Source organism: Lactuca virosa, chromosome 4 (genome assembly GCF_052849685.1).
Source record: "Lactuca virosa cultivar CGN04683 chromosome 4, Lactuca_virosa_CGN04683_v6, whole genome shotgun sequence".
Taxonomy (NCBI): Eukaryota; Viridiplantae; Streptophyta; class Magnoliopsida; order Asterales; family Asteraceae; genus Lactuca; species Lactuca virosa.
The window spans coordinates 42983304-42992214 of record NC_136429.1 but is presented as its reverse complement, the minus strand read 5'-3'; the positions used below and the strand labels follow the sequence as shown (position 1 = coordinate 42992214).

At 37.2% G+C, this 8911-nt stretch overlaps 1 non-coding gene across 1 annotated transcript; it reads right to left on the bottom strand.

The window, feature by feature from the left end:
* Positions 1–585: 585 nt before the first annotated feature.
* On the bottom strand, positions 586–691 carry LOC145110187 (small nucleolar RNA R71). Its single transcript, XR_013709568.1, has one exon. It is a non-coding gene; the product is annotated as a small nucleolar RNA R71 (small nucleolar RNA).
* Positions 692–8911: the final 8220 nt, after the last annotated feature.

Below are 8911 nucleotides of genomic sequence, written 5' to 3'. Positions count from 1 at the left end.
TTTTAAAATTGTGCCACCATTTGAAGATCCAGAATTTGAATTCCACGAGAAAAAGGATAAAAGAAAAGGAGAATCTAGTAGCAACTTCAAAGAAAACGAGGTAGCAACTTTTGAAAAACTCCCGACAAGACAGGAACATGATACAAAACGGAAATCGAGAGTGATTCTGAAGAAAAAGTCAAAAGTGAACCTGACAAGACGATGGCGGACATCACGAGAATGACCATGGAAGAGTATAATAATCAAATACGCAACGATAATAGGTCGGGTCTCGTATCACCATCAATTCCAGCCGCAACAAACTTTGATCTTAAGGTAGATATCCTCACTATGCTCAAATATATTCCATTTTATGGAAAGGATCACGAGGATTCCTATAGACACATTGACGAAGTTTTGTACATTGCAAACTACTTCATTGTTCCAAATATTTCATGCGACGAGGTACTACATAGGATGCTTCCAGTGACATTTGCAGGAGCAGCAAAGGATTGATTAAAGTCACATTCACCTAGAGAAATCACTACATGGGCTAACCTTCATAATGAATTCATCCAACAATTCAATCCTCCTTCGAAGATAGCAAAGCTCAAGAAGAACATCCTTAACTTTCAACCATTGGATGGTGATTTTTATATGAAGCGTGGGAGTGTTACAAGGGATTACTTCGCAATTGTCCTCAACATGATCTTAACGTGCAGCGAGAGATATCCACCTTCTATAATGGGATGAACGTGTACACTCACCAGATCCTTCAATCTCAAGGACCAATGACTAAGAAAGATCCACCAACCAACAAGACATTAATAGAAGAGTTCGCTAAACACTCAATAGAATAGCATAACCCTCGAGATGATGTGACAAGAGGAAAAGAAAATGGTGATGGAGCTTCGAAAGGCTTAGCGGTGGTGATGGAAAAGCTCAATAATATGGATAAGAGGATCACGAAGATGGGACAATCCATTCACGCGATACTAGTTGGATGTGAAAATTCACGCGGGCCACATTTGACTAAGGATTGTGATTTGGAAAAGAATGAGAATAGAAAGGTATAAGTTTGTTAATATAGTGGTGACCAGTATGATGAAGATTGGAGAAATCCTAAAAAGGAATGGAAGCCCTATGAGGACTATCGAAAATAAAAAGTGTAACATCCCGATTCGCAGGTATGAAATTTATTTCATTTATGTATGATTTAGCTTCGACTCTAACCATACGAGTTTCCTTTCAAATTCATTGTGTAAACTGTTGGTATTATGGATTGTTTAAAAATCAACCCCTTTCAATACTTTGTCTTGTTATAGACCATAGGGAGCCTTAAAGAGGTTGAACGTTTACTTTATTCTTTATCAGTGTATCTTTGTGGTTAGGTGACATAAACATCCACCTCGTGATCTAAATTCATGAAATCCAACATGGCATCAAAATTGTAAACACCTAACCAATGTTGAGCCTCTAAGGATGACCTTCACACTTTCTAGTTGATACTAGTGCAAAAAAGGTCATAAATCCGGACTCCTAGTCTTTATATTAACCCTTGTGTAACGAGTCAATCTTTATGTTTCACCATTCTTCTCAAGCTTTCTTTCTTCACTTAATAGACCCTTTTCAATTTAATTGCTTTGTCACTAGATGGAAAATTGGTAAATTACCATGTCAAGTTCCTTTTGAATGTATTTGCCTTTTCTAAAATTCAAAGTTTGATCGACTACAATCAAAAATATTTATTAGGGTTCAAGTGTCATACTTTTGGCATCAACATCAATACTGGCTACGAAACATACCACTTCGGTCTAGTCTCGCTCTTTTGAATTCGTAAATTACCATGTCAAGTTCGTTTTGAATGTATTTGCATTTTATCAGATTGAAAGTTTGATATACTACAATAAAAAATATTTATTAGGGTTCAAGTGTCATACTTTCGGTATCAACGTCAATATTGGCTATGAAACATACCACTTCGGTCTAGTCTCGTTTGCCGTGTTTTATGTGTGGGTCGATTTGAATAAATTATGTTAAAAGTAGGCATTTTACCTTCCTTTAGTATGAATAAAATAATTACACGGCTTTCCGGATTTGACAAATTCGCTTATGGGGCATTGACGTTGGTCCGATCTAATTTTGGGTTGTTTTTAGGTGCTTATAGGTGTATTTCGACTTCTTGTTCGATTTTGATAAGGGTTTTAATAACACACCTTTGTTCCAAATATTTTCTATTACGGTTTGATTTATCCATTTGATAACTTTGTTTTGTTGCCGAGAATGTGATGTTGTTAGTTTCCTTTTATACCATTCTCTTCACAAAAAGCTACATGTGACGTTTCTTTTCAAATATATATATATATATATATATATATATATATATATATATATAGAGAGAGAGAGAGAGAGAGAGAGAGAGAGAGAGAGAGATTAAACAGAGTAGGAACAAAATCAATAACTTCCTCCAGAAGAATGATAGGATAGTGGTTGGACAAAAACTGAGGATGTGCCACCAATTTGGAAAAAGCCATTTGTCTTCGAAGGATAGAAAGAAGGAATCAGTCTAGTTTGCTCATTTTGGATCCTGCCGTGTTATCCCATATGAAATTACGACCCCCGTCCTCGTCTCAGTTGAACCATGTAATTAAAAAAAATGTTGAATAAAGTTTCCAACATGATCGAAATCATAACCAAATCTATCTAAGGAAGACCAAACCTCATTAAAGTCACCAAAAATAACAATCAGCCCACCGAATCTCCTAAATGTAGGAAAGTTGAGCCGAGAGGATTGATGCTTTCGTCCATAAATTTAAGGAAACTTCCAAAATGATCAAATCAATGAGTTTAAAAATTCTAGAGTTACACCTTCTAATAGCATGGTATGTCTCTAGGCAATCAATCACGAGATTAAGGGGAATCCTCGAGACAAGAAAATCGTTTTGAACTATAATAAGTTTGAAACATTTAGCTCTCCAAACCACCGATTGTGGTTTAATGGGGATGGATAAAGTTGTAATTTAGTTATTGGTCGCACACTCTAGAAGATCTCATGATACATCATATATAAATAAAGAGGACGGTAAAGCGTGGATAAGGGGGAAGGCTATTGTGTTGGGGATTCCATTACTTGTAGGAGCCCAAAATATAATGAGTATTGGGATCAACAATGACATAACTCTTCCCATGGGTTGGACTTGACTCTAAGAGGCCCAAATTCAAAGTGTTATGCGATGGCGTAACAATATGAGCCCTATTTCTTGAAAACTCATCCAGAAGTGCTTTACATAACAGACTTTGTTGGACATACAAGTGTTCAGTTAAAGGGTCAATGTTGGCAAGAGTAATGACAAAGACATCATAGAAAAAGTGAACATATTTTCAAAACCTTAATATGCCATTGTGTTTACCCTTGAAGACGCAAAGGTTATTTTTTTCCAAACATAGGGGCATTGATTTTTTTTTTCCGAGAAACTGGAGTTTTAATCCTCATGAAATAGAAAACAAATTGTTGCAGACCCTTACCCTATAGAATATTTGTCACTGTATATTTTGAGTTGCAGGCACTGGGAAATGACAACAGTCTCAGTCATCGGAGCATAGAGAAGAAGGGGGATTGGTGAAACTCCCTTGACCAAAACGATGATGAAAGTATTCTTCCAAGCTTTCTTCGCCGATCTAACCCCTAAATCACTCCTCGTTATTGTCAAACTCGATTGAAAAGTCTGACTACGACATAATGGAATGGAATCGTGGGTTTAGAATTCATAATTATAGAATGAACTTTTAATTTTTCCTTTATTGTATTGATCCTTAGGGGTACCTTAACACTATCCACCAGAATAGTTTCGTTAGCCATGATTATATTGCTAGATGCGATTTTCACCCAACCCACCTTTTATCAATCCTAATCAAGGTGTACGGATTATCCATGCTAAATGGTACCCCTTAAATGAGAAAACATACAATTATCTCATTATATGAAAACTTTATATGCCATATACATAGCTCAGAAAAAAAAAGGATTTAATCATTTAATCTTATGTTTAGTGGAGAAGGTTGCTTCAGATTAAAGTCAAATTCAAGAACCACCCATAGCCCTACCATTTATTGCTAGAAATATCAGGGAATCCTTCTTTTTGAAAGATAAGTGCTTGAGTGCTTGCAAAACAGGCAACCTTCTCATGACCTTTTTCTATCAGTAGATCCACACGCTCAACCAAATAAGAAAAGGAGAGGAGTTGTTTGTAGGGATATTGCATGGGTTAGTGAGAAGGAGCGAATGTAAAATCACCCTTCCTTTTAACAACTTTTGAGAAAGAAAGCGTTGCCAAAAAATCGACCATCTGGAAGACCCAAAAAATGAGATGTTGGAGATTTCTTATGAGGCCTATGAAACAATAAACCATTGTTGGCCACCCCTATATATTTCGACCATATATTTGTGACACATACATATAGGTTTTGTGACTGGATTAAGATTTAACATGACTTTTTGGTAAATGACTCCCGGTGAAAAACCTTAGAAACCCTGCAAACCCAAACTTTTTTCCATATTTGTTAATCTTCCTAGTAATGAAAACATTAGTAACTGTCACATACCTCTTGAATGTTGTCCACAAGCCTTAAGTGTCCCAATTAGATAGGAAGTTAAATAAGTACAAGGTTGAAGGGGTCTTGTAACGTTCCTTAATTTGTATTTGTTAAGCATCCTATCAATGAAAATGCCAGTAAGGCAGTAATTCTATGCCTCTTCAATGCTTTCAACAAGGCTTTAGTGTCCCAGTCAAATGGGAAGTTAGAATAGTAGAAGGTTGAAAAAATCTTGTGAAGATCCTCACTGTTGAATATTATGGAAACCCGTTAATTAGGGTCACGTATATTGCAATCAATATCTATGGATGCATATTACACAATGGGTCCCTATACTATACACATATATAAAAGGAGAATAAATACATTTAACACACCCCAATAGTTTGAGCGGGGGAAGCCCGATCGTTCAAACTATTTCTAAAATCAAGAAACAACCGCATAAGTAGACCCCTTATGAAAACATATGCATACTAATAAGACGATGGAACATGCAACACATGCATATGACCAATCGCAACACGTTTCCTAACAAAATGTAAATCAATTTCCACATGCTTGGTTCTTTGGTCCTGAACCGGGTTGGATGCGAAATACATGGCATTGACATTTTCTCAAAATAAGATAACTCATGAAGAAGATTTTGAAGCTAATCAGTTTCAGCAACTACATTGGCAATCCCCCAGTACTCGGATTCGACACTAGAACAAGAAACACCATGTTGCCGTTTGGAGGACCATGAGATGAGGTTATAACCAAGATAGAAACAGAACCCAGACATGGACCGACGAATTATAGGACACCTAACCCAATCAACATCAGAGTAAGCAACCAACCGACCAATGCCTGACACACAAATATGAAGACTATGCATTATGGTACCTTGAATGTACCGTAAGATGCGTTTGAGAGCATTGAATTGCGGATCACATGAGTCATGCATAAAAAGGCAGACCTGCTGCACAACATAAGCAATATCCGGATGAGTAAAATTCAAGTATTGCAATCCTCCGGCAAGGCTTCGATAAAGAGTAGGATCAAAAACAGTCTCACCTCCAACGGCGATCTTGGCTTTGGTGTCAGTGAAAGTGTTGCAGGCATTACACGTAGCCATATCATCTCGTGAAAGAATTTCCTGAGCAAAACCAGATTGAGAGAGGAAAAGGCCAGAGGATGTGTAAGAGGCAGCTATGCCTAGAAAAAAAGTTGGCCAAGATCAGACATTGGAAACTCAGACGAAAGCTGAGAGATAACTTTGGAAATCAAAGAGGAAGAAGAAGCAATAAGGATGATATCATCTACATACAAAAGAAGTTAGATAGTATCAGGCCCATGAGGATGATATCATCTACATACAAAATAAGTTAGATAGTATCAGACCCATGATGGTAAATAAATAGAGAATTATCAGATTTACTACTAAAAAAATCCAATAGACGAGAGGTAGATATGAAAACACTGATACCACGCATGAGGAGCCTGCTTGAGTCCATAAAAAGCCTTTCGCAGATGACAGACAAGATCAGGAAACTAAGTGTTGACATAGTTAGGGGGTTGGCACATGTAAACAGTTTCAACAAGGCCATCATGAAGAAAGACATTGTAACATCAAGCTGATGAATATGCCAATGACGGGATACGAGAATGCTAAGAAGAATGCAAATGATGGCTGGTTTAACAACATGACTGAAAGTGTCATCAAAATCTAAAACCAGGCTGCTGAGAGAAACCCTACACAACAAGAAGTCCTTTGCTGAGAGCGCCAATGAGTGTCACACATAGCCTGGGCAGTAGAGCGAGGAATAGGAGATATATCATAAGTGGCGGCAAGGTTGAAGATATGCTTTGGCCGGAGAGAGCCAGTACGAGATCTGATCACCATCGGATGACCAATGGTAGTTGACAAGAAGAACAATACCATTACCAACCATAATAAATTTTGATTTACACGAATTTAGAGAATGTATTATACCTTGGTTGAAAGTTGTATGTGACCTTGCTCCCGAGTCTATGTAGTAATTATTTTCTTGTGGAGGTTGGACAGACATGGCCTGAAAAATGGAGGCAAGATCCGTGAATTGGTGTGGTTGGTGTTGTGAGGTGAGACCTCTAAAAGAGGTCTGTAGCTGCGGTGAATATGATTTGGACCAAGCGAGGTTGCGTAAGCAGTTCGTAGCGACGATTGTCGATGCTGTTTTCTGAGGTAATGAGGATGTTGAGTCGGCTGGAAGGTGCCAAAGGCAGTGTCGGGCAACAGCTGCTGAGGCGCAAGAGGAGAGACGGAAGCTTTGACCACCGAGAGCAGCAGGCGGAAGCTACTGATGAGCGACGTACAACCGGTTGAACATGTTGCAGAGGCAGATTGAAAGCAGGAGGAGCACCAAGGAGTCCTTGTGATTGATTCGCAGCAGGTCCGAATGTATTGAGTGCGCCAAAAAAAGCTTGATTCTGTCGCGTAACAACCTATGAACCTGAAAAAGAATTAGGGGTAGATGAGACATTAGTATTACCCCCTCCTTTGGAACCAAATCGCCCATTGTTTTTACCCCTATTAAATTTATTTTTTGATTTTCCGTTTGTGTGAGTGGAGGAGTATAACGCAGCTGGAGAGGATTGTATGACATCACTGATTCCATCGATGGATTGTTCACGAGACTCATGGAGAAAGAGCATGTTATTAGCCTCAAGAAATGAGGGGAATGGCTTTGTGTTGGTGATGACATCGATAATGCTATGATAATAAGGTGTAAGTTGGTGATGTATTTGCATCACAAGCTCAATTTCATCAATTTTTCAGTCACAATCCTCAAGTTCCTCGGCTAAATTCTTTAATTGGTGACCATAATCGATAATGGAGGAAGAACCATTCTTGGTATTGTGAAATTGGTTTTAAAGTTGAAGCATTCGTGATAATCTGGGAGTCAATTGACTCCCAGTCCGCATCATCATTACCTTGAGGAGTGGATGACCATGTACTTTGGCACTCTTGCACATGTCTAAGAATATACGCTTCCATAATTTGTATTTTGAACCATCAACAAATAGCTTGAAACTAAATTAAGAGCATACATTAGTAAGTGAAAAAACCAATTGGTTGGTTGTTGGAGTCGTGAGGGTGCTCGATGATGCAGAGGAAGACATATTGTCGGAGAAAATCGAAGAAACAAATAATAATAGAGGCATAAAATAACAAAAAAAAAAAAAGCTTAACCTTTGGTAGGGAGAATAGTAATGTACCAATAACCTAATACTTTAGATGAGAAGGTAGGCGAGAACAACGACGAGAACCACAATTATGCTGCAAGGGAAGGCATCAACAAGACGGCAGCAACCGGTGGCGATCAACGATGCACTCATGACAGTGGTTATCGATCAACAGTGAAGACACTGGAAAAAAATACCAACTATTTTTAGGGTAGACCTAGAATTGTGTGGCTCCATACCATGTTGAATATTGTAGAAACCCGTTAGTTAGGGTTACGTATATTGCAATCAATATATATGGATACATACTATACACATATATAAAAAGGAGAATAAATACATTTAACACTCACTAATAAAATATCATCAACGAAGTAGAAGGTTGATGTGATCTAGTTCACGGGTAACTCTCTTCTAGTTGATTTCTTGTCTATCTTTTCATGTCATGATTGCAACTAATTAAAACAATTCATTTACAGCTTTATATAACTTTTATGGTTTATTTTCCTTCTAAATTTCTTCTTGTTGGCATTTAAAGAGAGTTTAAAGAGAGACTGTATTTGTTAGACATGTAGAAATATTTAATGTTGATGTTATTAAATAATATGTGAGCACTTTAATTTATTTATGGCCCATAACATTGTTAGTCATATACAGTAGAACCTCTATAATTTAATACTCGATAATATATAACCTCGATAAAATTAATAATTTGTCTGGGACCAATACAAAATTGGACCCCAATCAATAAAATAATAAATTAATAAATTTTTTGAAATCCCAGTGTAAATATATTGGTCCCAACGAAACTATAAATTAATAATTACTAAAATATTCTAAAATTCTAGAATTGTCTAGTAAAAAATGAATCTATAATCACTTGTTTTTTTTTTGTTAACTTCGAATCTATATTGAGTTTGATATTGTTCTTTGACTAACTTTCAAATCGAAAATTTTGTCAACCCACTTCACCAAATCCTGTTGAGTGCATCCTTGTTTGTCAACCCACTTCACCAAATCCTGTTGAGTGCATCCTTGTTTGTCAACCCACTTCACCAAATCCTGTTGAGTGCATCCTTGATGATCTTTCTGATACTCGCATAATATGTGAGCACTTTAATTTATTTATGGCCCA